This window comes from Hyperolius riggenbachi, chromosome 6, assembly GCF_040937935.1.
Source record: "Hyperolius riggenbachi isolate aHypRig1 chromosome 6, aHypRig1.pri, whole genome shotgun sequence".
NCBI lineage: Eukaryota > Metazoa > Chordata > Amphibia > Anura > Hyperoliidae > Hyperolius > Hyperolius riggenbachi.
Genome location: NC_090651.1, coordinates 247605556 through 247623924, shown reverse-complemented (window position 1 = coordinate 247623924; position 18369 = coordinate 247605556). Strand labels below are relative to the sequence as shown.

General features: G+C 41.2%; 1 protein-coding gene across 3 annotated transcripts in view; it reads right to left on the bottom strand.

Moving 5' to 3' along the window:
• The window catches only part of PRKCZ (protein kinase C zeta), a 368822-nt gene that overhangs the window by 102796 nt on the left and 247657 nt on the right, over positions 1-18369 (bottom strand). The gene's annotated exons all lie outside the window — the stretch shown is intronic.

Genomic DNA, 18369 nt, shown 5'->3' with positions numbered 1-18369 from the left:
CAGGCACAAAACTGCAAGCTGCCTGCACACAGGGCGAACAATTCAGCTTCTTTCTAATGATCAATGCTGAGAGCTGAGGCTTGCAAGACCATGGTTATATCTAGAGCAAAGCTTTTCCATGGCAGGCTCCAGATCAGCTTCTGCAACCGCTTTTTCCTTCACACACCAGCCTCCTCCCATCATGACATCCTCACATGACCGCATGCTAGTTAACAGACCTTTCTGAGAGATTTCTTGTTGGTGGGTAAAACAGGTGACATGGGAAGAGGCTGGGATTTTAAAGCTACAGAGCTCTCAATACAGGAATACAAACAATCCCCTAGAAATACAAACAATGCAGACCAGCTATATGCTGGATATTTAGAGATCTCACTATGCCTTTCTCTGCAAATGTATTCATCAGACTACCAGCTATCAGTCTTGTAAAGGTAGTAAAAGACTTAAAACTTTTAGTCTGCAGATGTAGTATACTGGCAGGCACCTAGGGATGGCCTAGATTAGGTCTGCCTATCTGACGACTTTCTCATACACACGGCAGACCAATGTTCGTGATAAATTAGCAACATTTGCTTAAACAGGGCCTATTGACCCATTCAATGGCAGGTGCCACTGGCATAGATATTGTTACACAATGCAGTGAGAGTTTGTCATGGTAAAGATGCCCATTAACGATAACATTTTTAGTGAGCAATCATATTTTTATTCAGATTATTCAGATCTCATTGCATCAAAACAACAAAGAACAAAGCTGGCACATCCAAATTTAATCTTTATTAGTTCCATGTTGTGATGGCTCCGTTGCAGCGTGCGAGTGTTTAGAGGAGCCAGACTCCCACTTCCTCTACAGGAATTTTTGTACAGCGGCAGGCAAATTTTTGCCTCTGAGCAAACATTGCCTTGATAAAGGGGTTCTACATACCTTTGAGACGTACATGGAACCAATAAAGAATGACTTTGGATGTGCCCCCTCGTTTCTTTGTTGAATACTGCATAGAGGGCTTCATTCCTTCTTTTTCAGCTTTTGCACTGCCCTTAAAGATTATGGGTTTGATCCTTTAGTGTGTGCGAGACAATACTACAAATGTGATTGCATAAAAACAGAGACGCTGATGAACCCAATCGATCCCAAATTATTGCTCGTTTCTCTAGACTCTAGAGTAACAAGCAATAATTCAGGATCGATTGGGTTCATCAGCATCTCTGTTTTCATGCAATCACATTTGTACTATTGTCTCACACACACTAAAGGATCAAACCCATACTCTTTAAGGGGAGTGCAAAAACTGAAAAAGAGGGATGAAGCCCTCTATGCAGTATTCAACAAAGAAACGAGCGGGCACATCCAAAGTCAATCTTTATTGGTTCCATGTACGTTTCAAAGCTACAGAGATTGGTGTGCGACTTTTCTACTGCTACTACATATCTCTAGTCTAGAGATATGTAGTAGCAGAAGAAAAGTCGCACACCAATCTTGAGGTGCTGGACCAATTTCACATTAGAACAATCCAAAGGGTCCGCACACTCCAGTAAAGAACAAATTCTTGTGTATTCAGTCAACGTGAAACACATCCAGTTGTATAACCAACAAACGTTTCGAGGCCCCGATTGATCCCCTTTCTCAAACCATTTTGTTCCTGTTACCTTGAGAAAGGGGACCCCTCGGGCCCCGAAACGTTCGTTGGTTATACAAATGGATGTGTATCACGTTGACTGAATAAACAAGAATTTGTTCTTTACTGGAGTGTGCGGACCCCTTCTTGTTCTCTAGAGATATATTGTTCCGCCTGGCGGATGTTTTATAGATATGATCATAACTGCTGGAGATCAGATCCCAAGTTAGATTCTTTAGGGGTGTGAACTGATTAAATAAGATCTTTTCTTTAAATCTGCATGATCTTATCGAAAATATGATTGTTCGCCAAAAATGGTACCGTGAATGGGCACCTTAAAGCGGTTTAACACCCAGCATTACAACTTTGCTTTAAAAGATTGCTTACAGCTTACAAACTATTATGCCAGATTTTTTTTTAAGCACAAATTCACTGAATGGGTTAAACATGACATTTTAGTGTTGGATTTAACTAGGAATCCGCATCCGTTCTTATCTGTAGTTACAAAATGTATCTTTATTTGTAATACAAATAGACCTTTGAAAAGCCTGCCGGGGAAGCCCTCTTTGTTCTCTCAGAGCAGTGTTTGTTTGTTACATTGTAGATAGATACATTTGTAACTAAACAAGCAAGCACGAGGAGCATTTCTAGCTAAATGCAGCACTAAAATGTCATGTTTAATCCATTCAGTGAATTTCTGCTAAAAAAAAAATCTGGCATAATAGTTTATAAGCTGTAAGCAATCTTTTAAAGCAAAGCTGAAATGCTGGGTGTTAGACCACTTTAAGGGCAGTAAAAATGAAGAATGCCCTTCCATCACACTCAGTTGGAGCAGGTCCTGTAGAGAACTTTAAAAAGGGATTGATATAATGAAGTGTAAACTAAACATAGTATAAAAGTAACATTTCAAACGATAAACAGTAGAATGTTGACCAAGAGACTTTATCCACTTGCCATTTAAAGTCAGGAGGATTAATAACACACCTGATTATTATTATTATTTTATTTCCTTCGGATCCAGGGCTATGTGTGGGTACAGACCATCCAGAGCAAAAACCAGGGGCGCATTCTAAAGTACAGGGCACAATACAGTTATCCTCTGTATATGTAAAGATTTATATGCAGTCAACAGTGCACAGCACAGTGCCTCTGTGTGCTGACCCATGTAGCTGGCCTTCTCTACTTCCATGTCACTGTCACAACCACATCATGTTATATGAGGAGGGAGAGCAAAGGTGTGTGTGTGTGAAACATACCTGTGTATGCAGGGAGAGGATTGCCTGGCAGTATGCATCTTTGTGGGTGCTTTCTATTGCTCCAGATAATTCACCTCCAACCTCCCAGTGTCCTAAAAAGCTCGTCTCCAAGAGTTCCACCCCACATAGCATTCTAACCTCCCAGCGCTCCACATAGAATGTCCCTAGAAGTCAGCACCCACCCTACATGATGTTTCCCAACACTCCAATGTCCACCACCAAAGTGTATTCTAGTATCCCCTGTAGAGTAGCCTCGATTTTCAGTGTCCAAAGTAATGTATGCCATCTTTCCAGTGTCCTTTGTAGCGTACCACAGCTTTACAGTGTCCTCCGTAGTGCATTCCTGCTTTTCAGTGTCTCTTTTTGTGCACTCCAGCATCGGAATGTGTCTGATCTGAGGAACTGTTAAGTGACAAGACTATATACTCTGCACAGTGCTGCAGAAGATGTTGGCACTATATAAATAAATAAATTATTAATAATAATGTATTCCAGTTTTCCAGAGTTCTGTGTAGTATAATACTTGGATGATGTTACTATAGTTCCTGCAGCAGGGCACCTCACGCTGACCACCCTCTGTCCGTCCCTCCATAGTGTATGTGGGGTGGATAGATTGTGTGACTGAGGAACCAAATGCCTTATATACTCGCGTATAAGCATAATTTTTCAGCACAAAAAATGTGCTGAAAGGTTACTCCCTCAGCTTATATGCGAGTCAGTGGAGCACAAAGGATGGTGGAGCAGGTTTTGTTACTGGCAGAGGAGTGTAAGGATTGTGCACTAGTGATCCTGCTCTGGCCAGCTGGTTCCCTGCTGTGTCATTGCCCACCATCCCTGGCAACATGGTGTGCAGAATGCACTGCTCAAGACTACCCATGTCCCCGGCTTGTGGAGCGGAGCGTGCAAGCAACGTGTCAGCAGTGCAATGATCTGGGACTCTTCCTGTGCAGCAATTGCTGTGTCTCATATTCCAGATGTTATCTAGTGGCATCTTGAGATAGCTGTATCTTCTTTGGGGCACATCTGGCTACGGGAAGGGGGGATGACTTGTACTGGGGGCACATCTGGCTACTGGGGAGGGGGCTATACTGGGGAGGGAGCTTAAACATGGGTCAATTATTCCTGGTTTCTGAGGAAAAAGGGGGTACCTCGGGTTATATATGGGTCTGCTTATATCCGAGTATATACAGTAGGTCTGAAATTGTCTTGTCTGGATCAACAGGCAATACTGAGAATGCAGGCTTGTTGAGTGTGAGTGTGTGTGTATGTATTTATTTTTGTAAACAAACATTTTTTCTAACTTTGTGTTTTTGTATTAAAGTGGACCTGAACTCTTGCACAGGACAGAAGGAAAACATAGAAATGCACACTGTATGTATTTAGAGAGTTTAGCCTGTCTAATTACAAGTTGTAATTTGATCTCTCCCATGTCCCCTAACTGCCATGGCAGATAGGCTAATTTGAAAGCACAGGATGTTAACAATATGTCTGCTTCCATGAAATCAGGCAGTAGAAACAGTGCATATTTATTTTAGGATTTGGATCAGCTGTAACAAAGAATTGTTTTTCTTTAGCGGTCTATATGCTGTTGTGTATCTTTTCGAGCAGAGAGGAAGTTCGGAGTTCAGGTCCACTTTAAAACCCAGAACAACTTTATCTCATTGCAAAACTAGATTAAATACTTTGTTCACAGACCAAAAGATAAAGAAACTTCAATGAATAATAAAGTAAATAACTTTGTACGAAGGGCACTTGACTCACAATCAATTGGAAATAATATATTTGGCCATTATGGGTGAATAATGTGACCCTGTACAACTTTTGCAACACAACTTGGTTTATGTTAAACAGTAGTTATTCAAACAATATGTTTATTTTACTTGTTTAACATTAAAGTGGATCCGAGATGAACTTTTACTCCTTGCATAATTGTGTTCCTTACATATAGTTTATAGGGCATTCCTCAAGCCAAATACTTGTTTTGTTTTGTTTTAATACCCTAATTTCCTATAAACTAAACAAACCACACCCACAGCTTCTCCAGAGTGCCTTGGCGCTTGCAAAGGATTGTGGGATTTCAGTCTGGGCAGGTGAAAAAGGTGTTACTAGCTATAGATTTCAGAGGCAGAGTTTTCACAATCTGAGAGCTGCAGTGCAGATACAGATCAGTTGCCTGTGTAATGGAGGAGATAAGAGTGGAGTTTTCACAGAATATGCAGATTAGCATGCCTAGATACAGATAAGCTTGCCTGTGTGTGTAATTGTGTAATAGTGACAAGCAGAAAACAGGTCTGCTCCCATTGTATCACAGGAAAAAATATTAATATACTGTTGAAGCTGTTTGAAGATAGATTTGCTGTGTAAACTATCTAAACTTTAGATAAGATATATAGACAAGTCACTTGTTATATTTAGTTTTTCATCTCGGATCCGCTTTAAAGCCACTTTTTCTGTAGTTCATAACAGAGGGCAAAACATCTATGTACAGACACTAGAGTTCCCTTAGTTTAAAATTATAATTATGATTGTCTTGCCTTTGTAGTGTTAAGGGGCCCATACACTGGTCGATTTCAGCCACCGATCGATCAATTCTATGGAAACGATCGATCAAAAAATCGATTCTATCAAATTATCGATCTATCAATTTGAAGCAGATTTTTATCTGACAGGATGGAAAATCTAGGTCGATCTGCTGCTGCCAGCAAATCGATGGCCCATAAAATTGCATTGGATCTAATGGTCCAATAATGCATTTAGATCGATTTCCAATAGATTTCATTCTGAAATCTATTGGAAATCTGTTCCTAGTGTGTGGCACACATTAGATAGATTCCTGTCAGATTTGACTTGAAACGCATCTGACAGAAATCTGATGGTCGAATCTGTTGCAAATGTATAAGTGTATGGCCACATTTAGTAGCGGTGGCTTGGTTTAGAGATCCCCCACGCCAGATCACCAAATGGCCATAAACACATACTATTATTGAGTGCGTCTCGCTAGTTGTCTTCTGCCCCCCACCTAGAACAGACAGGTTGCAGAGCAGCAGCCAAGCAGTGTGCCTGTAAAGCAATCATATCTAAAACTGTCATCTACAATGATCACTTGCCCATGTTCTGGGCAACAGTAATTAAACATCTGTACTGGCCTTAAATTAGAATCAGAATCAGAATCAGAATCAGAATCAGAAGTTTATTTCGCCAAGCATGACTGGGACATGCCCGGAATTGGGTTTGGCACAAAAAACAGAGAACTCAGCGACAAAAAAGATAAGAAGCAAAAAACAGCAGTAATACAAAAAGACAACAACACAGACATTAAGTACAACCATGACATCTACCCCCAAAACAGATGACGCCCAAAAGAGTGCAGTAAGTTGTACAGTAACTAGGTGTAGCTTTAGAAAGGGGAACAATGGTGGCAGAAAGAAAAATAAAAAACACCCACACAGACAGTGGGTGACCTATCACTCATATCGTTGGAACCCTATGATCAGACTCAGACTACTGGCCTGAGGGGGGGAGCCAGTGGATGGAATTCAAGAGTCTAACGGCAGCAGGGAAAAAGGAGTTCATATGCCTAGCTGTCTTGATGGAAATGGTCTGTAGCCTTCTGCCTGATGGGAGCACATTAAAGTAACGGTGACCTGGGTGTGAGCGGTCGTTTGCGATCCTTTGTGCTCTGGAGCGCAGTCTGGAGTTGTAGAGAAGGTCAAGCGAAGGGAGTGGTTTCCCAATGATTCTCTCCGCCGACCTGATGACCCTCTGAAGCTTGTATTTGTCCTTGTTTGAGGATCCAGCATACCACACCAGAATAGAGGTGCAGATGACGGATTCTATGGTGGCAGAGTAGAAGTTTGCCATAAGCTCCTCTGCCATCCCGAACTTCCTCAGTTGGCGAAGGAAGAAGAGTCTTTGTTGGGCCTTCCTTTGTGTGGTGCTCGTGTGCGTCTTCCAGCACAGGTCACTGGAGATCTGCGTACCAAGGAGGCGGACACTAGATACCTTTTCCACCTCAGTGCCATCAATGAAGATTGGGGGTGGGGTGGGGGCCTGCTTCCTGAAGTCAATGACCATCTCCACGGTTTTGGCTGTGTTGAGGACCAGCCTGTTTTCCTTGCACCAACGGCAAATTTTGTCGACCTGCTGACGATAGTCGTGCTCGTCATTTTTGGTCACAAGACCGATGATGGTGGTGTCGTCAGCGAATTTGACGACCTTGACCGAGTCTGCTGTGGATCTGCAGTTGTTGGTGTAGAGGGAAAACAGAATTGGCGACAGGACGCAGCCCTGTGGGGCACCTGTGTTGGTAGACCTTTCCTGGGAGGAGATCTTGCCCAGCTTGACGACCTGTGATCTGTTGGTCAGGAAGTCTGTGATCCAGAGGCGTAGGGTCGAGTGAACGTCAAGTGCCTCCAGGTTGTTCTGAAGGATGCGAGGGCAGATTGTATTAAATGCCGAACTGAAGTCGAGTAGAAGAATTCTGGCGTATGAGTCAGGTTTATCCAGGTGATCACTGATGAGCTCAAGGCAGATGTTGATGGCATCGTCTGTGGACCTGTTTGCTCTGTACGCGAACTGGTACGGGTCCAGTCGGGGTAGTGTGGAATTCTTGAGTTCGGACAGGACCGCCTTTAGAGAATGTCCTCAAAAGGAACTACAGTTAAACGCCCCCACAACAGATTAGACATGGAAACACACACACAAAAAGGACAATGTTGAAGGAAGCTTAGTTCTTTGGTTGGGAAAGCGGTAAATGTTAAAGAGTAAATAGCAATTATCTGCCTTGGCCATAATCCGAAGAACTATTCTGTTAAAGTATTCCTGTTATTACAGAGCTATAGGCAGGGATCACACTTGAGTTTGCGAAAAATGCCCTTGGGTTTCTGTGGACAAATCTTTGCATTTTCTGCACACTTTAGCAGATGGGTAGCTGACAACAGCTCACTGGCAGCAATAGGAATCGCACAGTGTGCGAAAAATGCAACAAAGCTGGTACTTTTTCCCAACATTGAAACACTTGACCGTGAAGTCCATAGGAAAGCATTAGGAGTGTTTTCGCGTTCTAATTTGCATAGTGGCAAAACACATGTAATTCCCCCAAGTGTGATACCTGCCATAGAAACTTTCTTAACCTCCTTCCAGGGTAAATACAGATCCTCAGACTATAAATACACAAACTTATTATGCTTATTTATAAACCGTATATAAATACACAGAACTATACATTAAATAAGGGCAAAAGACGTCAACTCAAGACAATGAAACGTAAAAGTATAACTTGGCATGGGTGGAGCAGCCTACCCAAAAGAACTTACAATCTAAAAAGTTACATACAACTTGTTATTATTGTCACCCAAAATCATCTTTTGTGATCACTTGAGCACTGATCAGCATCTCTCACATACAGTCCTATGGTGAGGGGAGGGAGAAGCAGAAGGCCTCCCACGACAGCTTGCAACAAGGAACTAAAATAGTACTCTGCTGAGGATTTTATACCTTGGCTTATCGCTGAGTTAAAGGCCACAAGTCAAGTTGCAATAGTCTCCCAAAATGAACATGAATGATCTAGTGTCTACATAAGTGTCTCAGTACTATTGATATAACGGATTAGTGTTTAAAAAAAAAAAAAAAAAAAAAACTATTTTGTCCTTGAAGCATTTGTTTAAAAAAATCCTGTTTATCTACAGACGGAAATAAATAACTTGACCAACCAGAACGATCTGAAGGTGCGCACAACCTGGATCACACATTAGTAGCACAGCAAAAAGGACCTGACGGAAACCAAGGAACCAGATGGGACTACAGATGGCTAGAGGAAGCTCCAGGTAGGTATAAAATGATTCACTATGGCCTAATGTATTGTAGATATTTAATGACTACAGACAGGAGGTGCAGCATTAATTCAGACATGTCATTAGCACACCTGATTCTGAAATTGGTGTAACCTTAGATCCATATCCACTTCCAATATTGACATGGTTACTGGCTGTGGTGCTGGCAAAGTGCCTAAAAACCAAGAAAGAAGATTCCAGAGAGAGTCTTGGGTTCATCCCTGTACATACTGGAGTTGGTATACAGAGAAATTCACATTTAATTCATAGTGGAAGTCATATATTTAAGGTTGAACTCAAGTCAAGAAACAAATTGCATTTATAGATCGAGAAATATTTCCATGGGTGTTTAAGACATGTAGGGCCTGCAGAGAGGCTCTACCAAGTACAGCAGCACATTTCCTAAAGCAGGGTTTTTCAACATTATTTTGGTATGCATCTCTATATGAGCACTTACGCTTGGGGAGAACCCACTGGTATAGGTAAGGTTATAGGTCGAATACCATTATACCACATTTATAAACCACAAGCTTACTCTTTGAAGCTCTAAAAGATATGCAATGAATGGTAAACTTCCTGACTTAAGGTGCGTACACACGCCTGGTTTCTTCAAACGACGGGTCGTCAGACCCGCCCGCGGGGTGGTCGTTCTGACGACAGTTTCCCTGGGTGTACAGTCTGTCGGCAGGCTGATTTTGACTGATCCGCCGACAACCCGTCATTTGAAGAAATCAGGTGTGTGTAATGTGCCTTTAAAGCAGACCTGAATTGGAAAAAAAAAAAACATTTACTGGGGCTTCTTTAGTGCCCACATATACTGTGCCACCTCTAAGTTCCGCCCGCCTCTCCTCTGTGCTGGAGGTACGTCCCTGCATTCACTACTGAAGGGCGCATGCTCTGTCCGCTCTGCGTATGGTTACAAATGCTTCAAAGCCATGCATACCCAAAAATGGCAGCAGCTGATGTGCACAGCTGTTCGGGAGTGCGATCAAATAGGACACGCGGAGTGGACAGAGCATGACTTGCTCTGACCAAGCTTAGGGAGCATTGTTTCAACACAAAGGGGACGACGGCAAAGCTGAGGGGCTACGCAGCTTATGTGACACCGATGAAGCCCCAGGTATGGTCACCTCATACATTTTTACTCAGCTCAGGCACACTTTAACTGATGGTTAACATGGCACAATACTCAACAGATACCCTTAATTTGCGTAAATGATACCCAAATGTCCCATGTAGCTTTCAGTTAGCTAAAATAAATATATTTAGTTTCCATTATATTAATTTACCTTTTCAACAATTCTGGCTTGTGTGCAAACTGCACGCAGTTTGGAACTGGGGCAATCGAAAATCGAGCAGGAAGTGCACATGATTAGCCCAATTTCTAACGGTATACAATCTGCATCAAATTTGCATGCTAGACAGACTTCTTAGCATCTCATTGTCTTAGTTTACTGTATGTTCTGACTTCAGAACATACAGTAAACATTCCACAGTGATGCACCTGCCAGCAGTAAAGATGTTGCCACCTGTGAGGAATTTCATAATGTAAATCAGGGTGAGGAAAGTTTTTACAATGGGCGACCACTGACTGCTTATTTTTTTCTAGTATTACTTTATTTTTACTCATTATATTATCTTCAGTAAAGCACCTACTTAAAGGACAACTGAAGCGAGAGGGATATGGAGGCTTCCATATTTATTTCCTCATACAATATCAATTGCCTGACTGAAAATACTTTCAGCCATAGACACTAAACAAGCATTTGCAGATCAGGCCTTGTCAGATCTCACAGGATTAGCTACATGCTTGTTTCTGGTGTTATTCAGACACCACTGCAGCCAAATAGATCAGCAGGGCTGCCAGGCAACTGGTAATGTTTAGAAGGAAATAAATATGTCAATCTCCATATTCTTCTCACTACAGTTGTCCTTTGAGATCTGACAAGGCCTGATCTGCATATGTTTGTTCAGAGGCAGAGGATCAGCATGATAGCCAGGCAATTGGTATTAGTTAAAGAGACACTGAAGCAAAAAAAAACAAAAAAAAACCAAAACGATATAATGAATAGGTTGTGTAGTATGAATAATTACTAGAACATTAGTAGCAAAGAAAATATTTTTATTTTAAGTTATATAATTTTTTTTATAACATTGCATCATTCTCTAATATTTGCAGTTTACACACTACTCAACATTCTAAATGATTTTACAGAGCAGGCTAGTGAACTTTTGAACTGTCCTCTGAAGCAGAAAAAAACAATACAATGACTGACACTTGAGATAATAAACTTCAGAAGACAGAGCTCTCTGCGACTCTGAAAGTCGTGGAGCTCAATGGCTCTTTCCTGTACTGGAAACAATATTAGACTTACCGTATGTCTCTGCTCCTAATGTTTTATTATTTCTTAGCTGTACTGCACATACACATAATTTTTTTTTCGCTTCAGTGTCTCTTTAAAAGTAAATAAATATGGTAGTCTCCATATCCCTCTCTCTTCAGGTGTCCTTTAAGTGTGAAATTTAGTCACATGAACAGTTGTCAACTGCTCCCAAGGAACATTCAGGTATCTTCCATCAACTGGAGTTATTAGGGACAGGCTGATATACAGTGGGTGACACTGAATGCACTTCTGAGCTGGCATCAATACCCCCCATCAGAAATCCTCCACTGCACACCTATAAACTGCTGACATGCTTCTGATCACAGACATGACCATTTGGCTGCATTATATAGTAAACAAATGGAGCCGAATAACTCGCAGATCGCAGAACCACATGGCAACTGCTTTTCGCTGCTGTATAAATGTACATACTTGCATCCAGCTGCATTTCCTATATCATTTAAAGGGAAACTGCTTGTATTACAACATTTCTATAAGCATAAAAATCAGAAAGAACGCTTATTTGCAGCCATGGCAACAGTACTCTGCCATACAAATTACCCATAAACACCCAGGTTTCTGCATGAGTACAGTCATTCACTGCACAGAAGTCATTGTTGCTCATTTTAAAGGGCCCCTGAAACAAGAAGGATATGGAGGCTGACATTTTTTTTCCTTTTTGAACAATGCACATTGCTTGGCTTTCCTGCTGATCCTTTGTCTTTTACTTTGAATACTTTTAGCCATATACCCTGAACAGGCATGCAGGTCAGGTGTTTCTGGCTGAAGTCTGACTGGATTAGCTCCATGCTTATTTCACACTGCTATTTGCCAGTTTGTTAGAAACACTCCTGGCTGGATGTTTCATATGCAAACGTTTCATATGTAAACTATCTAAACTTTAGATAACATATAGACAAGTTACTTGTCAAGGCTCATTTCCACTATTGCGTTGCGAAATCGATGCGGCAAAATTCGCATGCGGATTTCGCATGCGCGCGCAAAAATTCGCATGGATGACGATGTATGCGAATTTAACCATGGCAATGCCGGTGTGCTTTTTCCATTGATTTCATGCGACTTCGCATGCGAATTCGCATGAAAATTCGCATACCAAAACAGCATGCGAATTTCCTATTAAATACATTAGCGGCGATTCGCATGCATTCCACTCGCAGGCAAATTCTGCGGCTCTTTTGTGCGTTTTTTCACCACTGAAAAAAAACGCACCTCAACAACGCTACAGTGGAAACAGGCCCATTCACTTGCATTACATGTGCGAATCAGCATACGTTGGACGCATGCAGATTCGCGATAGTGGAAACGAGCCCTTATAGTTCGTTTTCCATCTCGGATCTGCTTTAAGTGCACCATTTATCCGTCTCTGGGCTAATTTTTTTGGGCTAATTCACAGTGCTTAGTTGCTTTGCAGAATATTTCTGGATTCCAATTCACTTCCCATACAATTCTATGGGCCTGTTCACAGTACTGAGTTGTAACTGATCACATTATTCTAACTTGCTGCATACAGGCTTTGTATTAAAGTCTATGTCTAGCCTCCATTGCAGTTCATGCTCATTATAATGCATTATCACATGTGCGATATGCAACTGACCACTGTGGATCTAGCCTGTGTCTAATTAAGAGAAGCAAAACCTTCTGCCTGCAGTCTCTTAATACTTAATATTAACAATTCTACAGTCACCATCCAACCTCCTGTTTTCCCTCTGCAGATAAACCAAGTTGAAGTCTTGTCAACAGCTCTTATACAGGTGACATTTCATCCTAATTTAATATACTACTGTAAAGTGCAACAACTATGTGCAAAGTGTATTGATCCATATCAATCACAATCTTCCATTGGTTTTTCCCCAGAAAACTGAAATGTGGTTTACTATAAGCCAGCACCCTCATGAAATGGGACACAGTGTTCTCCAGTTAGAACTAGCCAATTCTATTGAAGGATTGCTGCTCACTGTGCACAAATTGAATCACTTTGTAACAAATTGGCAATACTCAGATTGGAATTCAGGGCTAGACAGCAGTCACTGAGAACAAGATAATAACGGACATGATTCTCAAGGAAGGCATGTCGCCATTAATGGAGCTAGAGGTGCAGATGGAGGTAATTGGCCCAGGTCATCCTGTGACTGCAAGGAAAAATTAATATATCTATTCTGCAATAGTCAGCAAGAGGAGGTACAAAATGATGCAGCTAAAGCAGTAACCGCTGTGGATGCCAGATGAATTAGATTTATCAAGGCGAGTTGTGGGTAAAAATATATACATACACTGGTATATTAAAAAAAAGCACTGTAACCAGGGACATTGCTACATTTTTATCAATTCCATTCGCTCAGAAGAGTGTTTAGTGGCCATGCAAGAGTTTTATGGCTTAGTTACCGCGCTATGAACTCCCCCTCCCCTTCAGAGCCACTCCTCCGCCTCCCTGCGTGTTGGGAGAATCAGAGGGATCACGAAAATGGCCCACAGGAGCAGCGGGGAGCGAAGGTTTTGGCTGCTACCTGATCTGCACAGCCCCCCAGATCAGGTAGCCTAGTTTTTTTTTTATTTGTTTGTTTTTTTAATTTGATGTGCCCACCTCGGACTCTCTTTAACCCACAATAAAAAAGGAACACAGCTTGCTACTGTATTGTGTAGGCTTGGTGCTGTATACACATTTATCATCATGTCACATAAGGAACCCTTTAAAGTGATCCCGAGCCAATGCTCAACAACAGATACGTACCTTAAAGCGGTTTAAAACCCTGACATAATATTTAATAAACAGGTTTTCCTACTTTTTATATGCCATACGGTTATCATATTTGCATTTGTGCATAAGTATTATTATTCATTTAGAAATTATAGGTTCCCAAAACCAAAAGTACAGTTTTTTGCTTTTTGAGCTGACTTTGCATATTATTAATAACTGGTTTTATTATGTATTGAAGGCAGACATGCTTTGACTGTGTGTGGAGCTGCTTCTCCACAGTCAGAGAATGTGTCACATTCCTCACTTGATACATTTAAAGTGGTCTAACACCCAGCATTTCAACTTTGCTTTAAAAGATTGCTTACAGCTTATAAACTATTATGCCAGATTTTTTTTTTTAGCAGAAATTCACTGAACGGATTAAACATGACATTTTAGTGCTGCATTTAGCTAGAAATACTCCTCCGTGCTTGCTTGTTTAGTTACAAATGTATCTATCTACAATGTAACAAACAAACACTGCTTTGAGAGAACAAAGAGGGCTTCCCCGGCAGGCTTTTCAAAGGTCTATTTGTATAACAAATAAAGATACATTTGTAACTAAAAGATAAGAACGGATGCGGATTCCTAGTTGAATCCAACACTAAAATGTCATCCCATTCAGTGAATTTCTGCTTAAAAAAAAATCTGGCATAATAGTTTGTAAACTGTAAGCAATCTTTTAAAGCAAAGTTGTAATGCTGGGTGTTAAACCGCTTTAAGTAAACACAGGATAATCTACAACTTAGGATGCATCCACATTTCACTGTACTGAACTTTCAAGCTCTGTGTGTAACCCTTCGAATGCTGGTCTAGTAAAAAAAAAAAAAAAAATGCTGGTTGCATATAATATGCTGTAAATAATGTTTTAGAGTAAAGCTGAAATGCAGGGTTATATTCCGCTTTAAGAGATGAAGCCTCAGGATCCTATTGAGGCCTCCCTGCTACTCTGTTGTCCCCTATTGCTGAGTGCAGCCTCCCCCCCCCCTCCCCCCCACATCGGGGCCGCTCAGCTCCTCTTTCTTTAGCATGCCCGCATGAGCCTGCCTGCGACTCCGGCTTACTGTGCATGCATGGGCAGGCTCACACGGCCCTGATCTGATTAGAGACAATGCCTTGTTACTAATCTTCTGTGTAGCCGCACTCAGTGACGGGGGACAACGGAGGAGCAAGGGAAGCCTCAATAGGATCTCGAGGCTTCCCTCTCTTAAAGAGAAACCCCGAACAAGAATTGAACTTTATCTCAATCAGTAGCTGATACCCCCTTTAAGATTTTGAGAAATCTATTCCTTTTCACAAACAGACCATCAGGGGGCGCTGTATGACTGATATTGTGGTGACACCCCTCCCACAAGAAACTGAGGACCATGGTACTCCTGGCAGTTTCCTGTCTGTAAACCTTGATGCATGGTGGGAAATAGCTGTTTACAACTGCCAAAAAAGCATGCAACAGCTACATCACCTGCCAACAGTAAAAATGTCACCATGTAATAAAATGTCAGAATGTAATTTAGGGATTTAGAAGATTTTACAACTGTCAAACACTGACTAAATCATTTATACATAATTATTGTAAAAATAAAGCACTTTTTTTATTACATTATTTTCACTGCAGTTCCTCTTTAAGGCAAGTATCTGATTTTGTACCCGAGCTTCAGCTCAGGTACACTTTAAGACAAATAATTGTCACTAATCTTGCTGCAGTTGTTTTAAGCATTGAGCTCACTTACAAAAAGGTACCCATTGAGGGCCCATTCACACTTGCGTTTTCAAAAGGCCGGCGATTTTTGCTGTTTTGCAGGAGTGATTTTTCCGCGATTTCACGCTGAAAAAAAAATCACTGAACACTGTGGCGATTTTGCCGCGATCGCGTTTAGCACTTCTACAGCACTGAAACGTGTTAGCCGGGAAATCGCCTGAAAATGGTGCAGGCGACGCGTTCGCATTTCGTGCGCTTTTGGGCGATTTGCGGCGATTTGCGCAAATTGCCCAAGTAAGAACGGGCCCATAGGGTTTCATTACACTAGTGCTTTTATAAAGCGCTAGCGTTTGAGCGTTTTGCCAAAATCGTGGCAAAACTCTCTAGAGTGAATGGGCCCTAACAGTACAACATTTTCCTCAGATGCGATCATTCAATCAGCTTTGTGGAATCAGCGCGCCCCGACGTTATGCTAGGAAGTGAGGTGATCGAGGTAACGTGCAGCTCTGTGTTCTGCGGCCAGAGCTTCTATGTGCAATATGATCCCCTGTATGGCTGTTTTTATACAATACATTTGTATACTCGATTACTGGAGCAAAGTGCATCCTTGGCTGACCGGCTTTGTGATACACATACATACAAGACACGCTTGGTGAGTGGGGCCATATAGCGGGAGCTTGGCTCTTATCCTTCCCAAAGTAGTGGCACTACCCTCAGGAGTGCTGCACGGGTGCAAGGCATAGCTTGTCCTAAGGCAATACTTGGCACTGTGTATATTCTATTATTATTTTACAGGGTAACACTTCTGCAGTGGAGGAGTGTTGATGCAGTGATTTTGTCTATAGATTGTTTTAAGGGTGAAGTGACCCTTCCATTACTGCGACCCCCTGGCAACCTTTTTCCCATAGGAGCACAGTGATACTTTGCAAATAGTAACAATCTGATCAAATGATCACATCTGAGGAAAAAATTGTGTGATTAATGGGCAATTTTACATCCATATTTTTTACCTAGTTCTGTCATTCATCACTCTGCATCATGTGATTTCTTGTTTATGTCATATGATACAATGTATAAATATATGAACTATTGACCTTTTGAATCTATTCCTTGCAATCAGAAGTTGTTCACTTCCATTAGAGTTTTATGGCTGTAATGCCTTCTCAATGAGCGTTATGCTACAGTCCAACAAGGTCCCCATTGGAGGAAACTTGCATATCAAAATGTGTAATTATTTCAAGCAGAAAGAAAAAAAAAAAAAAAGGAAAAGCCTAGTTATTTGTATGTTTGCACTGCCACCCCCTTGGCTTTCTGTGGCTACATTTAGCTTTCTTCTCTAATACCTAAAGCATGTCTGTTTCTCACAAAGGTCAACATTAGTGACATACAAAGTTGCAATTCACAGGACACATGTAATATAATAAGCGAGTACTAGTAGTTTACAGGCACACTGTACAATACAAAGTTGGAAATTAAATTATGCTGAGGCTTATGGATCTGCCAAGATAAGCCCTGAAGCAATATTGGTTATTAAAATCCATGGCAACACAGAAAACGTGCACATTTAATATCGGTTATCTGCTGAATCTATTGCTTTGGAAATCCTCACAATGTCACAGAAGGGAAGAGGTTGACATTTAGGAGGAAACAATCGAGATTTAAATCATAGTTCAACTAAACAAATTTATCTCTAGTGGGTAGTGATGGAAGCAAAAGTGTTGAGCCCTAGAGTTTTATGTAATTATTTACAGTATAAGATTCAAAGGTAAAACCGATTTCAAAGAAAAAAAGAAGTAAATGTAAAACATATATTTAATTATTTATTTATATGTTTAACAAGCAGCAATTGGAGGTGTATAACTGAAACATCACTTCATCATATTAATCATCTCACACTGCAGACTTGCAGACTGATCAGATAGCTCATGACTGAAAGTAACTTTCATCATTCATTCATTATTATTAAATAGCACTGACCTCTTCCGCAGCGCTGTACAGAGTATATTGTCTTGTCTCTTAACTGTCCCTCAGAGTGGCTCACAATCTAATGCCTACCATAGTCATATGTCTATGTGTGTATCGTGTAGTATACAGTGCTGCTCATAATTATTCATACCCTTGGCAAATTTTGACCTAAAGTTACTTTTATTCAACCAGCAAGTCATTTTTTGACGGGAAATGACATAGGTGTCTCCCAAAAAATAATAGATGATGTACAAGAGGCATTATTGTGGGAAAAAACATTTCTCAGCTTTTATTGACATTTGAGCAAAAAGAGTCCCGTCACAAAATTATTCATACCCTTCACAAACTGTCACAGTCTGTGGGAGAATCCAAAGTTCTATCCCATTCCAAATAGTCCAAGCGGTTCTAAAGCATCCTAATTGCCCTGATTAATTGGGAACAGCCGTTTTTATCAACTCAACAGGTGAAAAACAGCAGCTCTCTGGAGTTGGTTTGTGGACAGTCATGGCTAAGACAAAGGAGCTCAGTGAGGACCTGCGGCTGCGCATCAGGAAAGGTTGACAAGGCCATTTCTAAATGTTTTCAAGTTCCAATGGCTAAAGTGCAAAGTATAATTAAAAAATACAAGCTGTTCCGCACTGTGGAAAATCTCAGAGGACATGGTCGGAAGCCAAAAGTGACACCTGTGCTGGCCAGGATGATAGTGAGAGAGGTGAAAAAGAATACAAGGATCACCACCAAGGCCGTCTTGGTGAATCTGGGCTCTGCTGGTAGCAATGTTTTAAGGCAGACGTTCCAACAGACACTGCACACTGCTGGGTTCCATGGATGCAAACAAAGGAGGACGCCACTTCTCTAGAAAAGGCACA